At 41.7% G+C, this 27,754-nt stretch overlaps 1 protein-coding gene across 4 annotated transcripts in view; it reads left to right on the top strand.

Moving 5' to 3' along the window:
• PPARGC1A (PPARG coactivator 1 alpha) overlaps positions 1-27,754 on the top strand; it is a 638,991-nt gene that overhangs the window by 261,878 nt on the left and 349,359 nt on the right. Inside the window, exon 1 of one of the 4 annotated variants that reach the window (XM_027599471.1) lies at positions 14,698-14,718. The exons of the other annotated variants lie outside the window; for them this stretch is intronic. The gene's annotated coding sequence lies outside the window, so the exon portion shown is untranslated. Of the gene's footprint in view, positions 1-14,697; positions 14,719-27,754 lie in introns of those variants that run through there. 4 annotated transcript variants of the gene reach the window in all.

The following is a 27,754-nucleotide window of genomic DNA, read 5'->3' as shown; positions in this document are numbered from 1 at the left end:
AAAAAGCAAGTGCAAAGGCCCTGAGGCTGGAGTGTGCATAGAGCATACATGAGGAGGTCAGATGGCTGGAGTAGAGGGAGTTAGACAGTTCGAGATGACATCAGAGAAATGGGATCCAGCTGGGCCAAGATGCCCTTGGAATGTGCTTGAAAGGTAGTGAAGCCCTCATCCCAAGGAGAGGCAGAAGGAGCCTTTGGCAAGGATCCTATAGTGATGGATCAGGTGATAAATAATAAGCTGGTACAATAGCTTTTCAGGTCCCTTGCAAAACTGAGATGGCACCGTGAGTCTTGGAGATAGAAAATGGCTGTTCTATGCCAAAGGGGTAGGATGTCTGAGTGGATGAGACTCAAGCCTCCGCTCTGTCAATGAGCTGATGGGTTATTGCCCTGGTGTTGGTTGTAGGTGGGTTGTGTGAAGCAGCCTCTGAGGAGCTCAGCACAACACTTCATTTCACTGACTAGAGTCTTACTTGGGCTCCTTCCCTGCCATGGCATTGTCATTTAGCTCAATTTAAAAATCAAGAATTCTCCACTCCCCCCTCCCCCGGGTAGATTATACCCTCTTGGTGTGTAGGGAGGAGGGAAAATAATTTAGTTTGTGAGGCTCCAACAGGTACTTTATAGTACATTAATGTCCACTTAGCTGCCACATGGATTGCTCTGTCAATACCCAAGGCATTTAAAGTTGCAATTTTAGGATCTCTTTCACACTGGGTACAGACACACTTAAGCTGAAGCTGTTGCCTCTTACTCCCCCAATAGTGAGTTTTTCATCCTTCACCATCACTCGGTAGAGGATTGTTGGGGCCAGAATCAGATAGTCCAGGTGGTACCACCTGCCACACTTTTTTTGTTTTTGTTTTTGTTTTTTAAAGCTTCCTTTGATTCTTTAGCAGCTGCTTCCTCTGGTCTGTTACTAGTTTGCTCAATGGGGAGGAAGGATGGCCCATAGATTATATGCTCTTATGATTTTTTAATATTCATTGTGAAACATTCAGGTGGCTGAAGCATTTGGGTTGCCATGAGGACCAATGTATAGAAATCATGGTTAAGCTTCCTGTTCATTCTGAATTAAGGCCCATCCTCTGATCGTATAAATAGTTTATGTGTCATGTATATGATTTTGGTACAGAGAGGTTATCTTTTTTGTTTAATGAACGTTTGATTTTAGAATAGTTTTAGATTTATAGAAAAATTACAAAGATAATAGAGTTCCCATATGCCCAGCGCTTAGTTTCTGTGTTATCAACATCTTATCATTAGTATGGTCCATCAGTTACAGTCAATGAACCAATATTGATACTTTACTGTTTACCTGAAGTCCATACTTTATTCAGATTTCCTTCATTTTTTACCTAAGATCCTTATTCTGTCCCAGGATTCTATCCAGGATACTACATTCCATTTCATTTTCATGTCTCCTTAGGTTCCTCTTGGCTGTGATAGTTTCTCAGACTTCCCTTGTTTTTAATGACCTTGACAGTTTTGAGGAGGTTTGCTCAGGGCATTTTGTAGTGTGTCCCTCAATAGGGATTTTCCGATGTTTTTCTCATGATTATAGTAGGCTTATGGGTTTGGGGGAAGAAGAAGACAGAGGTTAATCACGTCACATGAGGGTGCATGCTATCAACATGACTTACCACGGTTGGTGTTGAACTTGTTCCTCTGGCCGAAGTAGTGTTCCTCAGGTGTCTCCACTGTCAAGTTATTCTTTTATCTCCCTTTTTTCCATACTGGACTCTTTGGAAGAAAATCACAATGCCCAGGCCACACTTAAAAAGTTGGAGTTACACCTCTTTGAGGGAGGCATGTGTACAGAAAATATTTGGATTCGTCTCTTCTCTCTCATTACTTATTCGTTCAGATCATTTACTATATCATATGGACTCATGGATGTTTATTTTATACTGCAATTTATAATCCAGTGCTGTTATTCATCTTGTTCAGCTTTGGCAATTGTGAGTTCTTTCAGTGGGTTCTTGGGTCCTTTTGACCATCTTCCATCATTGTGTATATGTGTGTGTGTGTGTGTGTGTGTGTGCCCGTGTGTGAAAGAGAGAGAGAGTGAGAGAGAGAGAGAGAGAGAGCACACTTTATTACTTTCCAGCACTGCAAGATGCTCCAGGGTTATTTTGTGTCTTTCTTGCCCCAGTCTGAGATTCAGCCATTTCTGCAAGGAGATAGGTTTCTTTTATTGGAGAATGGTATTAGAAACCAAAAAGAAGGTGCTAGGAGTCCTCATTATTACTGGGATGTTATTGCTTCTAAGCCCAGAGAGGTTTTCTTTATCACAGACCTTTTTTTGAATGAACAGACTTGTGATATGGTAAAAGGGGCTCTGAACTTGAAGCTGCACTTTGGGGCACTAGCTTGTACTCCTCCATGTCAGTGTGTGTGTGAATGCAGGCAAGCCATTTCACCTGTGAGGCTCAGTTTCTTCTGTCATATATAAAATACGGGGACCCTGGTAGCTTGCCTACCTCTTTTGTAGGATTGCAGCAAAGATCTAGAGAGTTCATATCATTTGAAAATGTTTTGCAAATTGAAAGGTTCTATACAAAGACTTGTTTTATTTTCATTATCCTGAAACTTCTGCATATATTTGTTTTGCCATTGTCGTAATTTTAGTTTGACCAAATTACGTACATTTTTGAGTGTAGGATCCTAAATACCAGCTTTAAGTTATTTTTAAATGAAAAATAAATCATTTTTAACCTTAGAATTTATTGCATAATATGTCATTAGAAATTTCTGTTATGAAAAAAATTTTCTAATATTTTGCTTAAATTATTTCTATTTCTTCAAATGCTTTCATGTTCTAAGAGGCTTAAAAAGGAGTCAGGTAAGATAGGTCCTAACCAAGAGAGAACTGTAGTTACTCCTAGTAGTTGTGTCAGAGTAGCTTGGAGGTTCTTCGAGCCTTCCCTCTCAGGGGGCTCTCCTCCCATACCCAATGGATGTGCTAAGTTGAAGCAGTGCATTTGCCATGCAAAATGTCACACTGAAACAGCTCCCCCATTCTAACCTGCTTGCCCATCCTCCTCCTCCTTGTAGAAATTCTGGGTCTGCCAATGTGTGTAGCCAGAAGGTTTATTTACCCTCCAATCTGTGCACTAGGAACAAAGCAAAGACTAAATCATACTTTCCCTATGCGCTGCAAGCTATGAAGTCTGTGCATTGTATGTAATGTGGTAGAGCTCTCAGTAATTTTAAAACAGATTCTCCAAGGCAACTAATTTGAAAAGGTACAACAAAATCAAATCAACCTCTTTCTGTTTGATGTCCCTTGTGTAAACCAACTAGATGGCACACACACACACACACACACACACACACACACACACACATACACATACACACACACATATACATACATATACACATATGGCACCATGGAGATACAGTCAGAATTTGAGGATGTGAGGCTCTGCTCAAAGCTGTCAGTGTCTGGGTATTGCTCCCTGGCCTGGCGACCCTGTGGAATAACCCCCAGCTGTGGGCTATAAATGATGTAGAAGAGGCAGTGAACCATCTCAGCATGAAGGGAGACACATTTTGCTGGTGCTGCTGTGTTTGTGCTGCTTATTGGAATTTTAAAATATGGTCTTATCCAGAGAAAGGATCCCCTGCTCTGTCCCCACAACCAACGATCCTGAGATTTTGCTTCTGCACTGGGGTCCAGCTCGACCCTGCTACCGTCTGATTCAACTTCGTTTTCCTCTGCATGGAGTTCAGCTTGCTGCTAACACCTGTTTAAATCAGTTTATTTGTCTTTCTGTTTTCATTAAGAGCTAATGACAGAGAGAGGAAAAAGATAAACATGCAAGGAAGAGAGTTGCCTATACTACTGTGGACACAGTACAGAGACGCTCATTTTGAAAATGAGAATTATTTGGTTCAAGTAAGATTTTGGTTTTGCTGGAAACAAACCAGTCTAAGACAAAATGACCAAGGAAAGAGAGATCAGGGCAGTGGAAACCCAGACTGCTTGAAAATGGTATTTCAAGTCTGATATGGGAAGGAGGCCCTCTCATTGGTTTGGGAAGAGCTCCCGATGGGCTGTTCATCTCAAACACAGCCTCACAGAGTGCTACTTAATGAGAGCTATGTGGATCTCAGATTCAATTTTGTTTTTAACTGACTAAAGCATGTATTTAACTTTGATCTGTAAGTAGGAATCGGGAGCATGATTGGCTAATGTTTGACTTCTAGTTGGCCTAATGAGGTTTATGAATATCAATATTGCTACAGCATCATGATGCATTTGCTGGCTTTTTGTGGCACTGAAAAAATATTGCTGTCTATTAGTCAAATAACTTGGTTTCCTAATGCCACAGTAATTATTCCGATTTCCCTTTGGTGAGTGTGGGACAACTGCTTCTTAATGTTGAGGGAGTCAGCATATTTTTTTAATTGATGCTTAGTTTGACTACATCTAATGTCAGTCAACTGTTGTTAATAGGCTCTATTATAACACAAAAGTGCTGATATTTTAAATGTAGTTGGTGAACCCCAACAGGGCTGTGAATTCAGGACTGCCCTACAAGGTTGTATTAGTCATTCTGCAGTGGTACCGAATTTATGTTGTTAAATTCATTTCAGCCATTGAAACTTGACAACTAATTTTGGATAAGAATGATTGGAATTGATAAACTCTTATTTTTGGAAGTGGCTGTTTTTCAAAACAAATCTTTTATCTAGTATGGCACATAATTTAGTGGGAACATACACAAATCAGCATTGCTGTTGATCATGGCATGGGGGAAGCATTCAAATCGTTAGATCTTTTATTTTTCAAGAAGAAATAAAGAATATTTTATAAGAGCCATGATGCTCACCCAAAACAATACACATATGGCAGTAGCTTGTAAACTATTATTTTTTAGATAGAGAAATGGAAAAAAATACACTTGATGTCTGTTTTCTACAAATCTATTATTACATTTAGAGGAAACACAACTCTTAGGTATTTCTGGTGTGGCAGAGAACCCCAGTAAAAAGGAAATAAAGGAAGTCTGTTTCATGAGTGCCTTCTTCTATAGGAAAATCTCCTTACATATGTATCCCACTTAATCTTTACAAGAACTCTGTGAGGTAGCTAATATTAACCTCATTTTATAGCTAAGGAAATAGCTTTGGTGAGGTTGAATCACTTGCCCAAGACCAATTGCTAAAATATGGCTGAGCTGGAATTCACTCCCAGATGGGCCTGGCTCCAAAACCCATTCCTTTTCATTAAATTGGAAGCTTCATGAGTGAATGGGTCATATCATTTTTGTTCACTTTTGTGTCTCCCAGGGTCCTATGCAGTGGCTGGCACTCAGTGACACTATAGCTCCCTGCCAATCCCTTCTCTGACCTCCGAATTAACTTTCTGAACCTCGGCAAACTGCTTCTTTCCCTTAGCTATTCCTTTGTATTTTATCCTCAACTAAATAAGCCCCCTCCCCCCGCCCCCGCCTTGTAGTGCTGATTTATAATTTGCTACCTGTCTGGTCTCCATTTCCCTTTTCTAATAATTCTGTTGTAGTGTCTAACTACAACCCCATGAATGAGATGTATCCCATTGGCTTCATTTTGGAGGTGAGGTAGCTGGCTTACTAGAGTTCAGTGGCTTTCCATAGACACACATCTCATCTGGCACTAGATTCCGAATGTGCCCTACTCCAAAGCCTGGGTTCCTTTTGCCTGGAATCTGAGCGGAACGAAGGTGGGGATGGAATTGTGTTGAGTTGGACCTTTAAGGTGGGAGCATGCTAGAATGAAGAAGTATGAGCAAAGCTCAGTTGTTTGAAAGCCTGTGGCCAGTCCTGAGAAGAGGGACCCTTGAATACAGTCATTGGGATTCTGGTACTTTAGATTTGTTTGCTGAGAGAAGACCTGAGTCTTTTAACAGTGCTATATCTCTTCCTGACCATTGCAGTCCTGAATGATGCTCTTTCTTCTTTAGGACAGCCAGCATAGCTCTAGTGCTTCAACAGATCACTCTTCCTACAGCTGTCCCCCTTCATGTTTGAGGGTCCACACCCACATCTTTCCTGTCATTGCCTTCCCCTAGGCAGGTGGGAAGATATGGCTCCATTCCTATGTTGAGTTTTCCCTCTAAGGCCCAGCAAGGTGCCCTGGTTGAAACTTCCTTGCCGCCTCCTGCCACGTGTTCCACAGCTACTCCTTCCGGTGAATGCCTGGCTTTGGTATTAGGAGGGAGAACATTTAACAGAGCCAGAGATTCTCAAAAGCCCATTTCGAATGAAACAGTTTTGATTTTTCTTCTCTCATGCTGTTGTGAAGTTTCAGGTTTCTGTCTAGGGAGCCCCTTGAAGTTAAGAAATTAGACCACAAACAGTGTCACTGCTGAGTTCCCGTGACAAAGTGGTATAATATGAAAGCCCAGTGATATCAAGCTTGTCAAATGTTTATTTTAGATCATGCCACAGAGAAAATCCTTTGCTGCTTGGGTCTTGCATTGCTAAGCCAAGAGAAGCAGGGTCTAAATGTTCTCATCTGACAAAGGCTTCTCATTTTGGCCATTTTGCCCATGATGAAAGTTACCTACTTTCTTCCCCCTGTCCCACTTCTTCCCCATTGTCATGAGAATCAGGGGTGTTGACTGTTGTTCTCAACAAACAAACCATGGTCTGCTCAGGTGTCCGGAATGAAGAAATAAGGCTGGCCATGAGCACAGTTTTAGCTCAGTCTCCTGTCATCCAATGCTTCTCCTCCCAGTGCCTTGAAATGCAATGCAAGGCACATCTTGGCTGCCCAGTGCCTTTGCTCATCTTCTTCACAAAATCAGTATCTGTCATGTGCTAGCTGTGGTCTAGACCTGGGCATGCGGTTACAGACAAGATAGAGAAGGCCCTTGCCCTTCATAACCTTTCAGTTTACTCTCCTCAGAGGGCTCCTGCCCATTCAACACTCATAAAGCTACTCCTTTGCTATTCTTCTGAGCATCGGGTAGCATTGTGAACTCTTTCTGCCCCTTTATTCAATCAGCTCAACATTTTATTAACTGAAGAGTTTGTTTTGCTCAGCAAAGCCAGAGGATTGCATGCATACTTCTATTTAGATCATTTATAAAAGTATCATAGAAGGCCAATATCAGTGTAGCCACTGGGGCTCCCTCTTGCTGCACTCTGTCGTATCTTTATGCCAACTCACCCAACATAGGTTAGGTATATAGTACACGTTCAATAAATTTCTTGTTGGTTCATTGATCCCCTTTTGTTGTCAGGCTAGTTTCCACAATCCCAGCATGGCTTAGTGTTTTAATGGCTGTGGATTTGAAATATTGTTAGAAGTCTTTTTTGAGGCTAAATGAACCATATGGATTCATTCCTCCTAGTTCCCATGCATGCCTTCTCAGAGGAGTTCCCTGGTCAAGCAGACTTGAATTCACTGCCTCCTACCTCGGTTCCATTACTATTCTCCCATTGGTTTTTTTGTATCCAGTGTTCATTGATCTGAAAATTTTGATTCTAAGGTTTGCAGGTCTCAGAATAAAATGGAGTGATTTGTCTTTCCAGAATCTGGGAGCCATCCTCTGTAAGCTTTCTTTGCCAACCGTGCATCACATTGGCTACTGGTGACAAGAATTTGGATGTTTTGTTCAGGGGGTCCCCAACTTAACTCTTGGGTTTAACATGTTTATTAATTGTAGCTGATATCCCTGATGTTCATTCATGCAAATATTGAGTGCCTACTTGTTCTAGGTACAAAGAACAGGGATCCCTATGCTCTGGGAGCTTACATTCTCATGGAGGATAGGACAATAAATAAGGAAGCAAACACATTTAAAAAATGAAAATATCAGACTGTGGTGAGGGTTCCCCCGAAGCAAATAACTAAGGTGGGGTAATAGAGACCTGGGGCCAGGCAGGGAGGAAGAGGCTGGTTTAGACAGCATCTCCTCTTTGAGAGGTGATATGTGACTGAAAACGGCATGATGAGGAGATAGACATATGATGATCTTGGCCAAGAAAGTCCTTAGCAGAGGAGATCCAGGCATGAGGGCTCCAAGGTAGAACACTTTAGTGCTTTATGAAGAATTTCTGGGCAATTTCAGCTGGACACTAGTTCAAATCATAGTATCTGATGTGAATCCTTTCACTGAATTGCTTATATAATGACCATTACTTATGAATCACCAAGTGATTTGCACTCCACATCCTTTAGCACTAGTTGCTAAAATGTAAGCCAAATGAGGGCAGGGATGTTTATTTGTTCATCTCAGTGATACCAATGCACATAGAAAGTGCTCAATAAATATTTGTGAACTAAACACGTCATTTCTGCAAGCCTGCAGAGGAATAGCACCTCCTTTAATTTAGAGATTAGAAAACTAAGGTCCAAAGATGTTAAGGAGAGCTAGGGTTTGAATCCAAAAATGTCAGCCTCGAAAACCAATGCATTTCCCACTGTGCTCTACTTCCCTTGCTCTTTCTAGAACAATCGACCCATCTGCTTCCAAAGTCTAATCTCATTAGCGTCCTCTGAGTCAAGACTGAGGCAGGGAGTTGATTTGGCTGTTCTGCTCTCCCCTGTTCATCAGGGAGTGGTCTTTCGGCAGCCTGATCATTATATGGTCCCACTGATTTCCGAGCTAACTTGCTGCCTTTGATATGGGCTCTGATCTTTTCAAAAAGCCAGACCTCAAACTCTGACTGCCAAAGCTTGCCCTCTAAGAGGTTTTACATAAATCATGGAATCAGAGCACGGTTCATGCTCTCACATTCACGCAAATGTAACGGAGTAGAGAAGAAGGGAACTCATGAATTGAACACCTGCTATGTGACTCATTTGTGACGGGCATTTTGTATTTTATGTACAGAACCTAATTTAATTTAATGATTGATAATTATTATAGCAGAATGGTGACAAGAATTGGTTTGGAGGTCAGGTAGATCTGGATTAAATTCTGGGATCAAGCACTTAGAATCTCTATGAGTTTAGAAAAGTTACTTACTCTCCCTGTTCCCTAGTTTCTTCTTTATAAAATAGGCCTAATGCTACCTATCCTATAAGCTGTTGTGAGGATTAATATAACATTTGTAAATGCTCACCCAAAGCTGGCATTCATTGAGTGTAAATTATAATAAATTACTATATTTTTTTTGAGTCTAAGATGCCATATATTAAGTACCATTATTTTATGTCACTAAGAAAGGATGCTGCCAATTTAACTATCATGCACTAATCAATTGTAAGATACATTCTGATATCAGAGATGGAATATGGGAAAATGTGCATTTTTAGAATGGGTGAAATATTGTGTATGTTTCTAGGTTATATAACCCATTAGTAATGACAATAAATTAAATTTTTGAGCATCTAAGGCAGATCACTGGGTATTGTTTGTCAAGTGCTTTAAGAATCAAGTGCTGGCACTTTCCTTTGTAGCCTCTCTCAATTATCCACAACCCTTAAAATCCAAAAGATTTTCCTTACGTCAAGTCAAGCTGTCCCACACCAATTTCAGCCAGCTTTTGTTCATTTTTCCCACTCTGCAGATAACAAGTGGTCATTGTCCTCAGACCACTCATTCATCTGCTTATTAACTTACAACTTAAATGCCTTTCTCTCAGACTAATTACAATATAATTATCTAGGCCTGCAAAACATCTCACCAATTAATGTGGATGAGTTTGGGGTATTAAGAGATTTTAAACATTTGTTATTCATTCATTCATTCAGCAAATATTTGTGCATAATCTACTTTGTGCCTAGTCTTTTTCAAATATTGGAAATGGGACTATGAACCAGACAAAGTGCCTATTATCACAGAATTTGGGGGGAGACAGATAATAAACAGGTAACAGAAATATTATTTCAGATAGCGATGAAGTCTATCACAAAAATAAAGCAGGCTAATGAGATAGACGGTGACTGACACTGAGGCTATTTTATGTGGAACAGTAGGGAAGCTTCTCTGGGGAGGTTACTACTGAGCAGGGACCTGAATGGTGGGAGGGGGGAGAGGACATTCTTGTCAGAGGCAGATCCTAAGGTAAAAATGAACTTGGACTATTCACAGAACAGAAAGAAGTGGAGAGTATAGGAAATGTCAGAAGTGGATGGGAAGGAAAGTGGAGAGGTAGGCAGTAGCTAGGTCATGGTGGACACTGACAAGGCCAGGAAGAGGGTAAAGGAATTTATTTGAAATGTAAAAGGAAACCAGTAGGGGAGGATGGGTCATGAAACTGGTGAGTGATAAAATCTAACATGCTTTTTATTTTTTTCTGATTTCTCTGGCCACAGAGCAGAGAGAAGATTGTGGGGGTAAGGTGCAGGAATGCAATCAGGGGGACCAGATCCTAACCAGATCTACAGTGGTGCCATTAAAATGGAGAGATGTGGCCAGATCAGGGAAGATTTTGGAGGTGGAGGCCTTGGGGTATGGATTTGGGAGGGTGAGGGAAATGAAGGCTCACTCTGAGGCAGAATGGGTGGTCATGCACTCACTGAGGTAGGAAGAAGCTGGGAAGAGTGCATGCAGGGAGACATCTGCAGTCAGGTGTCCGAGTGGCGGGGGGGACAGATGGCACATATGTGAGTCCGGGGCTCACAGGAAAAGTCCTGGGTAAAGGTGGAAATTTGGGATATGATTTCAAACTCAGGTGAGATTTTCCAGGGGTGAATGGAGATAGAGCTGAGATGTTTAGGGGAAGGGGGCAAGAAGCCTGCAAAAGAGATTGAGAAGGAGCCCCCACAGTGAGTAATACCGTGAGAGGATAGTAAGCTTGGCGGGTCAGTTGGAAGGGGGAAAAGAAACAAAGAATTAAAGATAAAGACACTGAGGGCTGGATTGTAATTGCAGAGTGATGGACCCATTTGGGGATGAGAGTCTGGTAGAGAGAGACTTTTCCTGGGAACAATATATTGATGATGGTCAAAGAAACCAGCTACCTTTCATTTTATAGAAGCTGAAACACAGAGGTCAAGTGACTTGCCAAGGTGACAGAAATGATGAGGTGGGGCTCAGAGATCTTGGTTCCAGCATCTGTATTTTTAACCCCTGGACTATCTTGTCTGTGGGATCCTTGGAGAAGTTAAAATTAAATGGAGGGGGAAAAAAAAGAGAATATTCTGTATCAGAGGGGCAGCAGGATGGGGACTGTGGATTGGCTTAGTGAAAAGGTATTTGGAGTCGACTTTGCCATTTGAGTAACAGCACCATTTTGAAAGAGGCCAGAAACAGTCATAATGAAAATAAATGTTGCTTGGGATGGAGGGAGCAGGTAGAGGTCATTTTCTGCCTTCCCTTTCAGGTAGATTTGAACAATAAAGGCCACCAACCACTATTCACATCTGATTAAACAAAAATAAAAAAACAAAACAAAGTAACAAAAATCACAGCAGAGAAAAGACTGCAAGAGCAAGCTGCAAGCTTAATCTTTGGTATTTAGAATGATGAAGAGAAGCAATATGTGAAATCCACTTAAAATATGATTTCATGTTCTAATATACATTTTGAATTTATGGGGAACTGACTTCTGCCATTTATTCAGAGAGAAAAAAATGCATATGCTGTGCAGCTGAACTTATCATACCATAATGGGACACCTAGCATTTTTCACAAGTGATTGATCTTCCCCACCCCTTAACAGTCCCTTCCTAACTGTTACAAAAAATGGAATACATTTCAAGCTTCTCTTGAGTCGAATTGAGCAGAAAGCCAAAGAAGCCACTAACGTTTGCCAGCTTTAGTAAGGAAAAAAAAAAAAAAATAGGTAGGGGGCGGGGAGAGTGTCTCCTTCACATTACGAAAAAGGAAGAAAATTTCAACTGGGAGAAACACCCCGGGGGTGGATATGTTAATTGGAATATTCCCCACTAAGGTTAAATAGAACTTAAACACTGTTTGAAGCCTATGTTATATATCCCAAAATACATACTGAACCAGGAGGTAAAGAAACTGGGTTTTATTTCCAGCTGTGTCGCTGATTTGAACAAGTTGTTTAGCCTGTCTGTGGAGCTCAGTTTATCCATCTTCAAAATGAGAAAAACAGCGTTTGCCTCTACCCAACAGAACCTGAACGCCAGGTTTCATATTCAAAGCTCAAGGTCCTATTTAAATTTGAGTTTTAAGGTGAGTGGATCTTCTTTCAAAAAAAAAAAAAAATGTTCGGAACCCTGAGACTAGAAAGAAAGAGAAGCTGGATGCAGAGGTCTAAAAATTCCTTATTTTGCACGGATCCTTCTCCCATCATCCAGGTCCTAGGGTTAGCTCCTTTTGTGGAGCTCTTGTGAAGCTTGTAACTTGCACTTCTCCAAGAGGGTGACCAGCTCCTGATGGTTTGCCCATGTCCTGGGAACTTGCTCAGTCGGGGTCAGACCTGGATGATTGGTCACGCTGGTTTCTGTTGAGCCCTGGGCCACACTTGCCTTGGTGTTTGTGTTCTCACAACTAGACTGTAAGCCTCATGAGGGCATGGGAAGTGAAATACACTGTTCATATTCTCCTTGTATTTTTGGTAGTGAGTGTTGGGTCCATGGTATGTCTCTTGCAAATACTCCATTGATTGATTTGTTTCTCAAATGCACCTTAAGGTCTTTAGCTTCAACCTTTTGCAAAATATTTTGCCAGGCAATTTCAAATACATTATCACATTTAATGTAAGGGTCCATTGAAGTTGGTGGTGATCTTCCTATCTATAGATAAACTGGGGTTCAAAGAAGAGCCCACTTCACATAAGGTCACCCATCTTATAAGTGGCTGACCTCAGACTAGACCGTAGATTTGAGCAAAGTCTAGGCTCTTTTACTATGTCATACTGGTTCTTGCTTTTTTGGCTTGGGACACCCTTGCCTCTCACTTGATGGATGGGCATCTGATACATTTCTTAAGGCTTAGCTCAAGACTTAGCAACTACTACAAGGGCTTTTCCTAGTGCCATGCCCTGTTAAATCTGTTATTTGAATCAACATCATTCTGTTTTTCTTTGGGACTTAATCTTACCCTGGCTTTTATAATATTGGTTTTTATATCTGTATCTTGCTTTATGTTTCCTGGGTGATTGTGTGCTCCATGAGGGCCGAGATAAGAGCTTTACTCCTTTCGAGTTCCCAATTCCCAGTGCCTGTTTATTCGTTCACTCACTTATTCATTCAAGGTTGGATGACTTGATTGCCATCATGATTGTGACCAGAAAGGGGCATGCACTTCACCTGGCTTGAAGTCAGTGGGAACATTTGATACTAGAAGGCAGAGAGGAATTCTTTCAACAGGTTGGCTGGCCATGTGTTTTGGGTTTTAGTCAAGTGCCAGACCACCACCGCCTGCAGAAGACTCTTCCCATAGCATCTGCCCCAAGTTTTCCTGCAATTTTTTTTTAAGCTCTGCCAGTCAGACAATAAAAATGTTCAGATTTGGTGAATAGTAGACGAAAGTCACTGGCTTGATTAATTTATTTGACAGGCATTTTTCTGAGCATCTGTTATGTGAGGGATGGCATGTCCCAGTCCTGTGGGGAATTTGAAGAGTGTGAAGCCCAGCTCTTGCCTCCTAGAAGCTCCTGGGTCTGGCTGGAGGGTCAATACAGACACATTAGTCACTGTGGTGGAATACGGCTTATGAGTTCGTAGGATGAGGGGAAATACATCTTGCAGGTGGTGATGCTGGGCAACTTCCTGGAGGAGATGGAATTCAAATTGGGCCTTGAAGTTTGAAAAAAATTAAAAATAACAGCATTTATCACTTTCAAGTGTCTTAATGGGAAAGCTGGCTCCTGAATTTGGGTTTGAGGGTTCCTTTTCTTTGCCTCATGATCCTTTCTATCTTTCTTCGTGAGAACATCTGGCTTTTCCAAGGTAATTTGTCCTCTACCCACTTCTCCTTCTCCCCCTTTCACATATGTTCTCTACCTGTTATCCCCACCCCCCACCCGGGTCTTTGGAAGAATCTGTTTTTGTTTGCCGAGCTCAGCATTCCCGTCTGGGGCCAATGGCCCCATTTGGTTTCAATTCGATCTTGTTTCCAGGCTTGTAGTGATAGAAATTGTACAGTCCAGCTCATGAAAATCAGATCATACCACTTCCATTCATCAGCGGAGTCATCATCCACCCCCCATTAACATCGCACGTAAAATAATATCATTAGGTTTTCATGGGAATGAAGAACTTGGGGGAAATGTGTATGGTATTTTAAGAAATTTTTATGGACTAAGCAGTGATTGACATGTTAACAAACAGCGGAAAGATATTTTGGTGTGCTTTCTAGTTATCCTTAAGATTTCCTATTGGAAATCCATTGTCAACTGGTGTCTTTCATGCCCAGTGTACACATGTCTGTTGATAACTGCTATTTATACTTCATTTATAAAGAAATCTTGGAAGAATATTGGAACACAAATCTGTACTATCTAGTGTCATTTTTATTCAGACCAAGTCTTTTGGTTACTGAAAGAAGGGGAGGTGCTAATGCTCGGTATTTTTTTCAAAGCATGTCATTTTTTTGAGATCTTATCTAAATGATTTTTATTTCTGAGAGATGCGAGCCTGGCAAAAAGAATTGAATTCTTAGTGTTGGGTACAAATTCTAAAATCCATCAACTAGGTTCTTCAGTTGACCAATATTCCTGTTTCTTTTCCATGTGGCCATGTGACCTGAAGGACCCCACAGTCAGTATTTTCAAACACTCTGTGCGCCTCTTCAGTACCTCCTTCACATCAGAGCTCATTTTGTCTCCTGTATCGCAAGTGTCTCTCTGAAAACAGAGTCAGTGCTATTATTACTGTTGCTAACAATAGCTCATGTCCACAGCAGGGAAGAACAATTAACAAATTCGTGAATTGTGTTTGTTTACATGTCTGAGCTCAAGGCTAATTATTTAATTAATGTCTTCTGTCTTGAACAGAGTGTTAGCACATGGAAGTGTTGCCGAGTGGCAAACAAGGTGAGATTTGAGAAATTCCACCTTGTTTGTGATATGTAAATAGACGTTTATTCATTGAAGAGCTAGAGTTGGGGTAGGAGTGTTTTAACCTCCACAGTTAACTGTAGGAGTGCTTGGCAAGGAGCTAATTAGTGACTTTTGCTCATGCCTTTGTTTTCATTGGAAGGTGCTGCCTAGCTATGGCTAATAAGAATAACAATAACAATAATAAATAATAAATGGCAAACGATTAAAATATTTCAGCAAAGGCTCTATTGCAGTTTGTGTTGTAGCATCAGACAAATGTAGCTCCTGACTCTTCTGAACCTCAAAGCCCCAACTCAATCCCCGATTTTTCTGTGTGCTCCCATAACTCCCATAATTCCTTGTGTATATTTTCCACGTGGTGGTGGGATCCTTTGCATTGTGTGAAACGCTACCCTCCCTCTCTGTGGGTGTTGACTTATATCTTGCTGTTGTCCCATGATAACTCGTACTGTCTCACACATTTCAGGTGCTCCATAAACGTTTGCATGAATGGAAAGCTAACTTTCAGACTTTCATTGATTTTAATACCAACCCAAGAAACAGTTTGTCCTTAGTGCTACCTTTTTTTTTTTTTAAAGATGTAAGTACAGAGAGAAAAGTGAGACAGTTACAAGACCTTTAGTTAATGAAAAGCTTCTTTTAAAATTTATCTTTATGTTTTTGGGTCAAGTGGCTTAAAAAGAAGAAAGAAAAATCTTGAAGCATCCAACAATTCCCTCAGTTGAGGAGCGATGCTTTTCTTCTTGGGTTTCCTCAACAAAAGACTGGTGCTGGCATCAGGCCATGCATTTCCCCTCCCTGTGCCTTTATTGTTTAAACAAATGAACCAGATGCTCCCTGCCACCACAGACTCTGAGTTTGATTGAATTTGATGATTCCAACTACTCTGCAATTATTTATTTGTTTCTGTCTATGTCAGAGGCACTTTGCTGGGTTCCCTTTTAGAGGATGCCATGGTGTCAAATTTGAGAGGGTAACCTCTGGAACCATAAGGCCTGTGTTCATTCAGTAGCTCCATGATGTTAGGCTGTGTTATTAACCACTCTGTGCCTTCACATCCCTATCTGTAGGATAGGGATAGTATTAGTAATAGATAATAACCCTATTCATAGGATTATTGTGAATAAGTGAATTAATATATCTAATCAATACAAAGAGCTTGGCGCAAAAATATGTACTAATAGCTAGGGGCTGTGGACTGATATTCCTTCAAAATTCATACATTGAAGGCCCAAATCTCCAATGTGATGGTATTTGGAGGTGAGCTCTTTGGAAGGTGATCAGACTCAGATGAGGTCATGAGGGTAGAGCCCTCAAGATGGGATTAGTGTCCTTATGAAAGAGGAAGAGACTAGAGTCCTCTCTCTATCATGTGAGGTCACAGCAAGAAGGCAGCCATCTGCCAACCAGGAAGAGGACCCTCACCAAGAACTGAATCTACCAGCACCTTCATCTTGAACTTCCAGCAAGCAGACTGAGACACTAGGCATAGTTTCTGCCCACAGGCAACATATAATTTGTGGCAGGGAGGAGAAGCAAAGTAGAGAAACGTGAAAAGGTAACTGATGTTAGATGCAGTGGAAGTGCCTTGTTGGAAGCAACAAGAGACAAGAGGCATTTAGGGGACATAGGGCTATAGCAGGACCTTGACGAGTGTGGTAGACTTTAAAAAGTGGAGGGGATCCCAGAACCAGGAAACTACATGTGGAAAAGTGCATGTGGCAGAGCACAAGGCACATTTGGGACATGAAGGCGATACATGATGTTAGAGGAGAGGGTATGTGGGGAGGCATTGGAAATCAGAATGGGCCATTGTGGCTAGTAGTCCCCAGCCACAGTGTAATGCATAGGGTAATGGGTTTTGGAATCAGATTGACCTGACGTGAGTCCCAGCCTTGCCTCTTTCAGTTGTATGACCATGGACATGTCGCTGTACGTTTCTGATTGTCAGAGTCTTCATCTATAAAATGAGCATTGCTTACATAAGCCCTAATGCTTTTGGCACTCAAAAGATGGCTATGATGAGCACATCTCCTGTGTGTAGTGCACATTAGAATTTTTGCAACTGAGGAGCTACACTCCAACAACAGTCTTTTAGAGTTAACTGGCACAAGAAAAGAAAGGACCCCTTGGTAACATTTCAAAGGAGTTGGGCTAATTGGGGTGGGTGAAGCCCTCTGGTTTAAAATGTGAATGGTTTAGTCTGTGTTGATAGGTTTTCTTCTGAACATCATTTAATCAAAAGCTAAAGCAAGAGGTCTCATTCTTGCTCCCACGAGAACAACAGAGGCTTCAAAGCCACCACAGTCCTTGCTAAAGGAAGTTTGTAGAAGAATAATACATTAATTGACATTTATGTAGAGTGCCCTTTTATGTTCCACCCACTTGCATCGCAAATCCCACAGCCGGTTGGTCTCCACTGACCTTCTTACTCAATAGCTCACAAGCACACCATCCTGGGAACAATTTTTAACCACAAAACACAGCCCGGTGTATCTCTTCAGTTCGTGACTGAGGATAAAATAAGACTCTCTCATCTTGTTTGCACTGCTGATTTGTTAGCTGTTTATTGATTAAAGATTGCAATGCACAATTTGTTTTTCATCTTAAGTAAGGATATTCTGTATCTGTCATACTGTCTATGAGTTATTGATTTACTATGATCTGTAAAAACTCTTTTTTTTTCCCCCAAAGTTGGGCACACTCCACCTTTCTGAAGGGTTTTGGAAGGATAGTCATCCATCCGATTCCAAATCAATGAAGTTCAACTTCTCCCATGAGGTTTGCTGTAAGTTAAGGAAAAATTAGATTTAGATTTAGGTGAAAACAGTCAAGTCCAGGAAAGCTCCTCTTAATTTCTATTATTTCACAACTGCCTTATTGTGGGAGGATCTATAAATACATATAACTGTTGAACAAGGCTTCCACACGGCTCAGTATTTTTTCCTGTTTATTGAGTGGTAGGCATCATGGCACTTCTGTTCTACTTACAAACACATTTTAAGAACATGTGCAACCTTTGGACCATCAGAGATTAGCTTGTATGAGCTCTTATGAATTGTGTAGCTTATTCACATCAGGAAATGTGTGTAAATTGTAAAATATATGAAATCCAAGCCCTTAATGGCAGCAAATTGATTCCTTAAGTGGACAGAGCAAATTAGTAATGAAAATGGCAACATAATAGGCCTTGTTGCTTGAACTCCAGCCTCATTCTGTAGACACAGGTTCTCTCTTTTTACTTCCAAACTTACTTTTTTTATTAGCGGACTGTCATAAAAGATGCTAGATATTAAAATCTTTTTAAAACTTCTAAATCCAACAACTCATTAATACTGCTTACCTTGGTTTTGTCTTTTAGAAGTATTGGCTTTAGGAGGAAATAATGAATTATGGAAATATATACAGGTGGCATAGCTTCATTATTCTTGACTTACCATGCAAGAGAGATAGAGCTAATAAGAACTGTGCTCATATAGAAGAGTCTTGATCAAAACTATTTTATCCTTTAATTCCTTGCAGTTGTGAGCATTCTTTTTGTATTTTGTCAATTTTATTTTTGTCATTCATTCAGGTGTGCTTCCCCCCCACCCCGGGTTAAAGATAAGTGTGGTCATAATTTTAATGGGGATGGTGAAAAGGAAAATCATCCAGAGATTAATATTTGGACACAGCATGATTTGAATGCAGTCTTTGATGCTACTGAGTATGTTAACAGTTTTGACTGATAAATCAGGCACATGTGTTTACACTGCATTTAGAGAGGCATTTAGTCTATGTCATTAATAGGTTGTCCCAGCTACTGTTTGTGACTGGCCTCACTTATGAAGAGGAAATATTTTTCATCATGTCCATGTCTACATGACAAAAGCATTTTTTTCTGTGTTGTACATACACCTATAGCTTTGATATGGTGAGCAAATAAATTTTCCCACTGACGTAGCCTGTTTGAACTTAGGATTTATTACAGACACAGAAGTATCAGTTCTGACCCTGAATCTACACAGGAGATCTTGGGGCTCCCTGCCCATTTTGCTTTGTTTAGTTCTTAACACTTTGTGCTGCAACTTATCTTGATGTGCTAGTTTCTTGTCATCTTGCTAGTTGCTCCGTGAGGTCAGAGACCATGTCTCTCTGGTCATTGTATATCCGGAACCTGACAGAGCACAAGGTAGATGCTCAACACGTAGGAGAAGGAATTTCAGTAGATGCCACATGGAGTGCGAGATTATGGCTGATTTTGTAAGTGGGGGGGATGAACATTTTGCTGGGGCTCAAAGAAGACTTTAAAGAGCAGGTAGGATTTGAGCAGGGCCATACAGGAAGGGTGGAAAACAGAATTTATGTAGATAGCCCTGAGAACGCAGGTAAAGAACAAGATGCCAATCATGAATGCCAATTTGTTTTAGACCCAAAGTAGGTGTCCCAGCCAAGAGTATACTTGGCTGTGAAGTAGGAAAAGCCACATGGGCTAATTGAAGTAAAGGGGGCATATTTGGGGTTGTGGGGGGAGGCAGACTCACCCATATAGGAATGAAAACTGCTCAGACCTTGGGCAAGTTGGAATATGGCATCTGCTAGTAGTGAAAGCATCTCTCCAGGCTCAAAGAGGGTGGAGCCTGGCTTCTTAACTACTGAAGCCACACAGCATCTCTTTCCTGCTTCTCTCCAGCTGACTGTACTTTGACTGGTTTCCTTCTGCTCCTTTATGGGCCAATATGGTTACATGCCCTGACCTGTTAAGACCTCACAGTTCTGTGGCCCATGACCAAGGGATGATGGTTTCTGTAACTCTTAGATATTCTCTCAGGTCAGGCTAGCTATGACCTTGTGGATGAGATTGGTAAGGGGGGCAGGTGGCCCTACCAGGGTGTTTGAATTATTCAGGTTCTTCAGAAGGGGCTTTGGACAGGGCAGGCCATAAAATATATCCAGTGCAAGAAAAGTCACAAAGACGGGTCCTCTCAGTGTTCAAAGGCTTTGACATGTCCCCTGTGCCCAGAGTGCTGGTACCAATGCTTGGACTTGTTTACCCTGGTACAAGAAGCTAAGCAACAGTTCCCTGTGAGTCTTTCTTGAAGAGCCTGACCTTCTGGTTAGCATATGAGCCCAAGGACACAGGTGACACTCTGCACCAGAGCTCTGCCTTCTTCCCCCAGACTTCCTGTTTTCCTTCCTTCTCTTGCCCTGGGTTAGGTTGGGCTAATAAGAGTGTGAGGAGGACTGACACTTGTGTCAACGTAGCATGGGAAATTAAACCCAGGGCTGCCCCTACCCAAGACAGGGTACCTGTTACCTGAATCAAAGTTTCCCAAAAGTGGAACACTCATTCAGGGCTCAGAGAGTATTTATTGCATGGTTACTCTGTGACAAGCATTGTTCCAGGTGGGCAGGGAGGGGGTATGGTGATGAATGTGATGAATTTGACCCTGAGCTCATGGAAACTTATATTCTAGTCAGAGGCAGGCAGGAAATATGGAAGAAAAATAATAAGATACTCTTAGACAATAAGTGTTATAGAAAGCCACAATGGGGAAATGGGCTGAAGAGGCACTGAGGGTGCTTTTTCAGACAAGATGGTCAGGGGAAGGCCTTTCTGATGAGAGGACACTGTCAGAAGATGATGTGGTCTGTTGCATAAGAATACCTCTCTGCTCCGTTCCCACTAGCCCCATTCGGAGCTCTGCTAAGGTGTAGCATTGATCATTGTACTGATTTTATTTTTCAGGCCTAATTTAGGCTGCATATAGCTTGTCTCCTAATAACGTGGTTCAACATTGGGAAAAATGCTGATGCTGGTTGGAGTTTTTAATATGTACCTCCTTTTAAGATCTAATGATGCTGGACTTTCCTAGGCAGTGGGCAAAGGAACTTGTGGTCCCAAGTGTAGGAATATTTGAGGTTATATAAAACTTCTGGCTCACATTGATGGAGGGGAAACACTCATGCTGTCTTTGAGGTTCTTTGTTGAAGCTTTGATTCTAACTTTCTTGAGCGCTTCTCAGTTAGGACTTCACATTTACAGAAATGTGCATTCTCGGTAACATGTAAATCCTCAGGACTACCTACAGCTGAGGATGGGCCACTTTGCTCAGCCCAAGCCTACAATGGCTAATGCTAAGTGATGAACCAATGCACGTTCTGTTTATATTTTATTATGATTCAAATGTTGGCTTTTGCTACAGGTTTTTGTTGTTGTTTTTGAATTCAACATTCATTACACTAGTGTTTTAACAGACTAATAATTAGAGAGGTCCTCTTTTGAAGAAAATTTCTTTGGTCAATGTTCAGAAAATCTGACAGACTGTGTCCCATCTTGGAGATTCAGAGGACACAATAACACCTTCTGCCACATTAGAGATTTTGAGGTGAAACAAGTCTATTTAACTCTCTTTAACTCACATTCTCCAACTTGTTTGGCCTCTACGCTGCTTTCCGGGGCATAATACCAAATGGTTGTTCTAGGTGTAGGAACAAAAGTACTCACTGGACCTGCATCTCACAACATTGAAATGTAAGGCTTGGAGAAAGCTACATGTCCTTGTGGAAGTTTCAAGCACATTATCACTCACTTACAGGCACTAATGACTCCGATAATGTAGTGAAGTTTAGCATAAATAGGCTCATCATTAAAGTTGATGGTAGAAGTATAAACAAGGCCCACACTATTAAATTTGCTATTTGTTCGTTATGCATCTGGAATTATCCTCCTGTCTCTTGCTGTCTCATACTGGGTGTTTAGAAACCTAAGAGAAATGTGGCATTATTTTGGTTTTCTGTGAGTGACTTGAGTTTTTAACATCTCCTCTCCTACAAGTGAGATTTCCAAAGCTGGGGAGGACAGATTTTGACTTTTCCGTGGTGGCATCTGTCATTCTGGCCATACATCCTTTCAGAGCACCAGGATTTTGCAGAAAAGGACTGGGCGGAGAATTCAGGGAAGTGGGTTCCGAATCTGAGGGCATGACCGTGGCAAGAAACACAGACCGGCTGAATCTTTGTGCCATGATGTGTTGGTGGAGATGGCAAAAGCTCTTACCTACCATGCAGTGTGGCACAAAGGGCACCGTGTTGTCACAAGTGCAGGTGGATTTGGAGCCAGGCTGCCTGGTCATGGCTGCTGGTGCTGGCTGAGGGACTCTGGGCAAGGCACTTCATCTCTTCCTTCTTCTGTAAACTGGAGCCAATACCAGAGGAGTTGTGGGGATTAAGTGTGTAAATACTTGTAAAGTGCTTAGATCTATGCCTGGCATGCATGTATATATATTTTTAAAGATTTTATTTATGTATTTGAGAGAGAGAAAGAGGGAGAAGCAGATTCCCCACTGAGCAAAGAGCCCGATGCGGGACTCAATCCCAGGACCCTGTGATCTTGACCTGAGCCGAAGGCAGATGTTCAACCAACTGAGCCACCCAGCCACCCATGCATGTATATTTGAATATATATACATCCAGCAAACACTAGTTTTTGCACAAAACAGACTTGAAAGGGTGGAAAAATGTGGAGTCATACAAGATACTGATTATTCCTGTCTCTCAAGGATGCAGAGACTAGAAGTAAAAGGAAGACCCGAAACATGTTTATTGCCCTCACAAAGTTTGCAAGTGAAAACACACACACCCCTGGCTGAGATGCGAAATAACACTTGGGTTATTTTGCCAAATGTCAACATCAGAGGAGGGCCAACATTTATTTGAACGGCACATCCATTTCATGGGGATGCTGGCTCTGTTCTTCTAATGTCTGGATGAGGTGACAAGAAAAGTTCAAAGGAGGACAGAGAGAAAGGGAGGAGGTGGATGAGACAGGCTGGTGGGGCTGAGAGGAGGAGAAGCAGGTGCCCATTTCTGGGAGCTCCTATTCTGCATGGCAGTCCCCCTTCCATGCAGTTCTCTAATGACGGGAGCAGGGTCGCCTTGTCTACACCTATAGTCAGTGTCCGTGTGGAGAAGGGTCCCTGAGGGCCTTGCATAACTGTATATGGAAACTCCAAGGCGCCATTGAACTCCTGCTTTCTTTTAAAACTCAGATCCTGCGTCGCGTCCCCTGGGAAGTCATCCTTAAAGCTCTAAAGCAGACCTTTTCCTGGAGTGTGAGGCAAGACTCGATCCCAGGACCCTGGGATCATGACCTGAGCTGAAGGCAGACGTTTAACCGACTGAGCCACCCAGGCACCCCCCTTTCCCTGTTTCCTAATCACAGACCTGTGTATACCTCCAACAGAGTGTTCGTTAGGCCACCGAGTGTCCTGATGATAATATATACCGTTGTGAAGGTAACATCGTACATCATGTGTGCTGGTGCTGGTGAGGGCTTTTGAGCATTTGTGACTTTGAGGTAGTCACAACAGTTAACATCTGTCCACCCTATTTGCTAAAATACATGTTAGTCATCACAAGACTGAATGTGCAGGCCCTTTCACGGGATGCTCTGTGTACTCTAATTGTTTGCCTGTCTATCTCATCAGATTGGCTGCAAGCTCCCTCAGGAGAAACTTTCTTCCACCTCTATCCCTTTCCCTCTTAGCACAGCATCAGCATCAGCATAGAACATGTGGTCAATAGGGCTGGTTGAACGTGAACATGAATGTGAATAAGAGAAAGGCACATATATTCGTTCAGTCAAAAGCATGCTAAAGAAAACCAGTTTAGTTGCTATTTTTGCTTGAAGTTTGTGGCATACTTGGAGTAAGACTGCCAGGTTCCTGAAATTCATCACTGGCTCTTCCCCAATGTGCTGTAATGCCAAGTGGGAGTTCTGAGATCCTGGCTTTACCTCTGATTTCACTTAAGTCTTCCTGAGAGCAGGGACCATCTCTGTATTATTTACAACCTTATCCCTAGCACAGTTGCTTGCACATAACAGATGTTCAACAAATGCTTGTTGAATGAATAAGTGATCACAATACTTGGCACAGTCCTATAACCATGTAAGACTAAACACACAGGTTTCCCCTGCTATCCCAAAACAGAACATTCCTATGAAAACTTTTGTAAGCCAAAATGATGTAAAGAAGCAATTATCATAAATTTATATGGAAAAATTTTGAGTGTTCCCAGACCCCCCAAAATAACCTCTCTTAGGTTTTCTGATACCTCAGGACACATCTTACTGATGGATGCACAGAATAAATGGAGATAAAGCACAGATGCTCACAGACAGTTCAAAGCCATAATGGCTTGATGCTGAGATGCTGAGTGTCATGCCTGGAGAAGGAGCTGGGTGGTGCCACTCTCACTGCTTGGGGTGTGTGCTGCCTCTATCATGGCTAGGTTGACTGTAGAACCAAGACTGACAGCTGTTTTTACTTTTCACATGTTTTTATAAAACCAAAAACCCTCTTTGGATTTCTTTCAGTTACCAAAAACAGGTACTGATGTAGGTCTTTGGTAAAAATGAAGTGGCAGGCCACCTGGCTCAGTTGGTAGAGTATGCGACTCTTGATCTCAGGGTTGTGAGCTTGAGCCCCATGTGGGGGTGTAGAGATTGCTTTAAAAATAAAAAAAAATTTAAAAAGAGTATATTTTGAATCTTCAAAACAAAAATAAAAATGAAGGGGCATGTAGTGAGCTTTCATAAAGTAAGAGATACATTTATAAATATGCATTATATATATACATTATAATGTATATATTTTGTAAATATATAAATACAAGTTATTCATATTCACACCATCTCATGCTATTCTAATTTACATTTCCACATTTACTATACCTTTATTTTATGCTCAAACAGGACTCTTTCATGCCTTAGGGCTTTTACATATCTCAGCCCCCCCTTTAGAAAGCACTTCCAGCTACTCTTGCATGATCAGCCCCTTTTGATCCTTTTGGGCTCAACTTAAGTCACTTCCTCACTGGGACCTTCCCTCACCACTTTCTCCAGGCATGTGTCACAACTTGCAATAGTTTTTGTCTATTTCCTGTTATTTATACTATCCCTTTCTCCTATTAGAATACCAGCTCAGGAGGGAAAGTCTTCTGTCTGTTTATTCACCATTACCCATCCGGTGTCTGCTATGTGGCACACTCTCTGTAAACGTTGGCTGAATGGACAATCGAAGGAATCAAAAAGAAGAGAACAAATACCACTCTCTTAATCTTCATAATTCGTTCCCCCCCACCCCCAAATATCCACCCTTAACATTTTTGGTGTACTTTCTCCTATTTTTTTTTGAAGATCTTATTTATTTATTTGAGAGAGAGAGAGACAGTGAGTAAGAGGGAGAGGGAGAGAGAATCTGAAGCAGACTCTGCACTGAGCACAGAGCCCGATGAGGGCCTCAATCCCGTGGCTGGAAGATCATGACCTGAGCTGAAACCAAGAGTCGGACCCTTAACCAGCTGAGCCACCCAGGCACCCCAATTCTCACCTATTTTTAAAAGATACATATTATACATCTATTTTTAAATAAACATAGTCATCCTATGCTGACAATTTTCTTACTTGCCTTTTTCCCTCCCATAATACATACTCCATTTTGCTCCTCTCTCGATGTTACTATTACTAAGCACACTAATACATTATTACAGTCACAGTGGTCTCTTTTCTGTTCCTGGACCATCCTAGGCATGCCCCAGCCTCAGGGTCTTTGCACCTCCTACTTCATCTGTCCAGAAAGCTCTTCCTTTGGATATCCACATGACCAATGACCTCATTTTCTTTAGGTCTTGTCCAACTATCATTTTGTGTGACTTTCTCTGACTATTTTCTCTCTTCCCTGCCTTTTCTCCACAATACCTATCACTGATATAACATACATTTTATTTACTAATCAGTGCTCCATTTTCACCCCTCCTGAAGTGTAAGCTCCATGAGAGCAGGGGATTTTGTCTGTTTTTTTTCTTTGCTGCCTCCCCAGTACCTGGAACAGTACCTGGAATATTTATTGGTGTTGGTTGCAGTAAATCTTTGCCGAATGAACTATTCCTCTACGCCATCCATTTTAGGTTGTGGGACTGTGTGGGCCATGATGATTTAATTTGTTGAGTGAATGTAATACTACATGTTGACTTTCTTACGTTAGAATAATAGGAACATGAAAGGGTTCTTTGAGCTCCTCTGGGAAGGGTCATAAATTGGTTTGATGCGTGATCGTTTTTAGCATGAGGCCCCGGTTTTTGAGCCACTGTTTGGTAGCAGATTTTGTGCCCTGATTAGAAGCATGGTCCCTTTTCCTGTAGCTGTTCTTAGAACCTGTCGACCTGTCGTGTCTTATTTTCACTGAAGGAAACTGAATGTTTCTTTCTTTGCTTCAGATGGGCACATCTTTAGATCCTGAAGCAAGAGATGCAGCCCGTTCTCTCAGGAGTCCAAATGCAGCAACAGATTTTGCCTCCAAGCAAGTAAGATATGCCATAAAAACAAGCGACTTTCCTTCACCAGCCTGTTTCTCATTTGAATTTTCGATGCCTCGGTGGTCATTTCGAGATGAAAGCTAGTAGTAAGAAATTCTGCATTGGAAGGGGGAAAACATGCCCCATTTTCCCCAGGGCCTCCTGCTTTTGCTTGATAAAGTAATTCTTTGGATTCCATAGTCTCTACCTCTAGCCACTTTGCTTGGAATCCCTGCTGGTTCCTCTGAGAAATGTATAATTTGGCATAGCTGGCTAGAAAACCCCGGATCTGGGGTCAAACTATCAGCTCAGCAGTTCTTGAGCACAAGGTCAACACTGAAGGTGTTGGAGGGACTTCACAGCTGCCTGTGACGTCTGTGTAGATGCTTCTAGTAATCCATTCCCTGAGGGATAGGCAAACTCACAATAGGCTGGAGACTGAATGTGTGGACTCTGAGGCCAGTTGGCATTTGTCTTGCTCTTTGTGCCCCTTCAGTGTGCCCACCATCTTGTGAATTACAGAAAACATTTTGTCAGAGTTGTCTGGCAGTTATTCTGGAGTGAGGGATTTTGCCTGCTCCTTGTTTCCCTATTTCTCTCCCTAACTCACTGCTTGGAGGATCCTGGCTCAGTATCTTCTGGTGCCTCTAATGGCTGTGAAGCCTACAGTTAATGATTAGCCCTTCCTAGAGTTCTCCCACTTCCTGTTAGTCCTTCTGTTAATACGGAGAATTATTCAAGATGGGGAAAAAACAGATAAGTCTGCGTTGTCAAGATTGCCTCCCATCATTTTTGGATGGGACTCTATCTTTGCTTTCTTTTGGGAGGTTCTGGGTGGGATGGGGACAATGTCTCCTACTTGTCTGAAAGAGCTGATGTCTCAGTGGTTTTGGGGATAAGTACGTTCATCAGGAACTGGGGTTTTGAAAGAATCCTACTAAGTCATGCTTCTCTCAGGTATGTGACCACAAAGAAAGAGATTCACCTTTCTTTGTCTCCTTTTTTGTCAGCAGAATCCTATTTTTAGGCCATTGGCATATAATCCAACTTCTCTTACAACAGGGTCTTGGCATTCATTTTAGGAATTTCTAGAGCCATTAATGGTGTGTGACCAAGTTGAGGGTAGAATGTATTGTCTTGGTCCTCTTCTGGCAATACAGACGTTTGAGGAGCATGCTATTTTTAGAAAGTTTTAATATAGTATTGTCCAATGATCAGGGCACAAAATCGCAGATCCTTGGCATTGTTGTGAACAAAAGAAATTCCTTGTTCCTGTTTCAAGGCAATGTGATTACAGGGCCCGTGATCAGATAGGAGACCCAAGATGGATGCCTTCCTGAATGTGAGTCAAGTTTATCTGTACCTGTCCCCACCTTTATCTCTGAGCATGTCCTTTGCATTTGAAGATGATATGCCTTGTGTTTACCCTTGGTGCCATGCTGAGGGCGAATCATTCTCTCACCCGTGCCTTTGTGGTCTAATGTCTCACACAGC

The sequence above is a fragment of the Zalophus californianus genome, chromosome 2 (genome assembly GCF_009762305.2).
Source record: "Zalophus californianus isolate mZalCal1 chromosome 2, mZalCal1.pri.v2, whole genome shotgun sequence".
Taxonomy (NCBI): domain Eukaryota; kingdom Metazoa; phylum Chordata; class Mammalia; order Carnivora; family Otariidae; genus Zalophus; species Zalophus californianus.
This window is presented reverse-complemented; position numbering and strand designations above follow the sequence as displayed.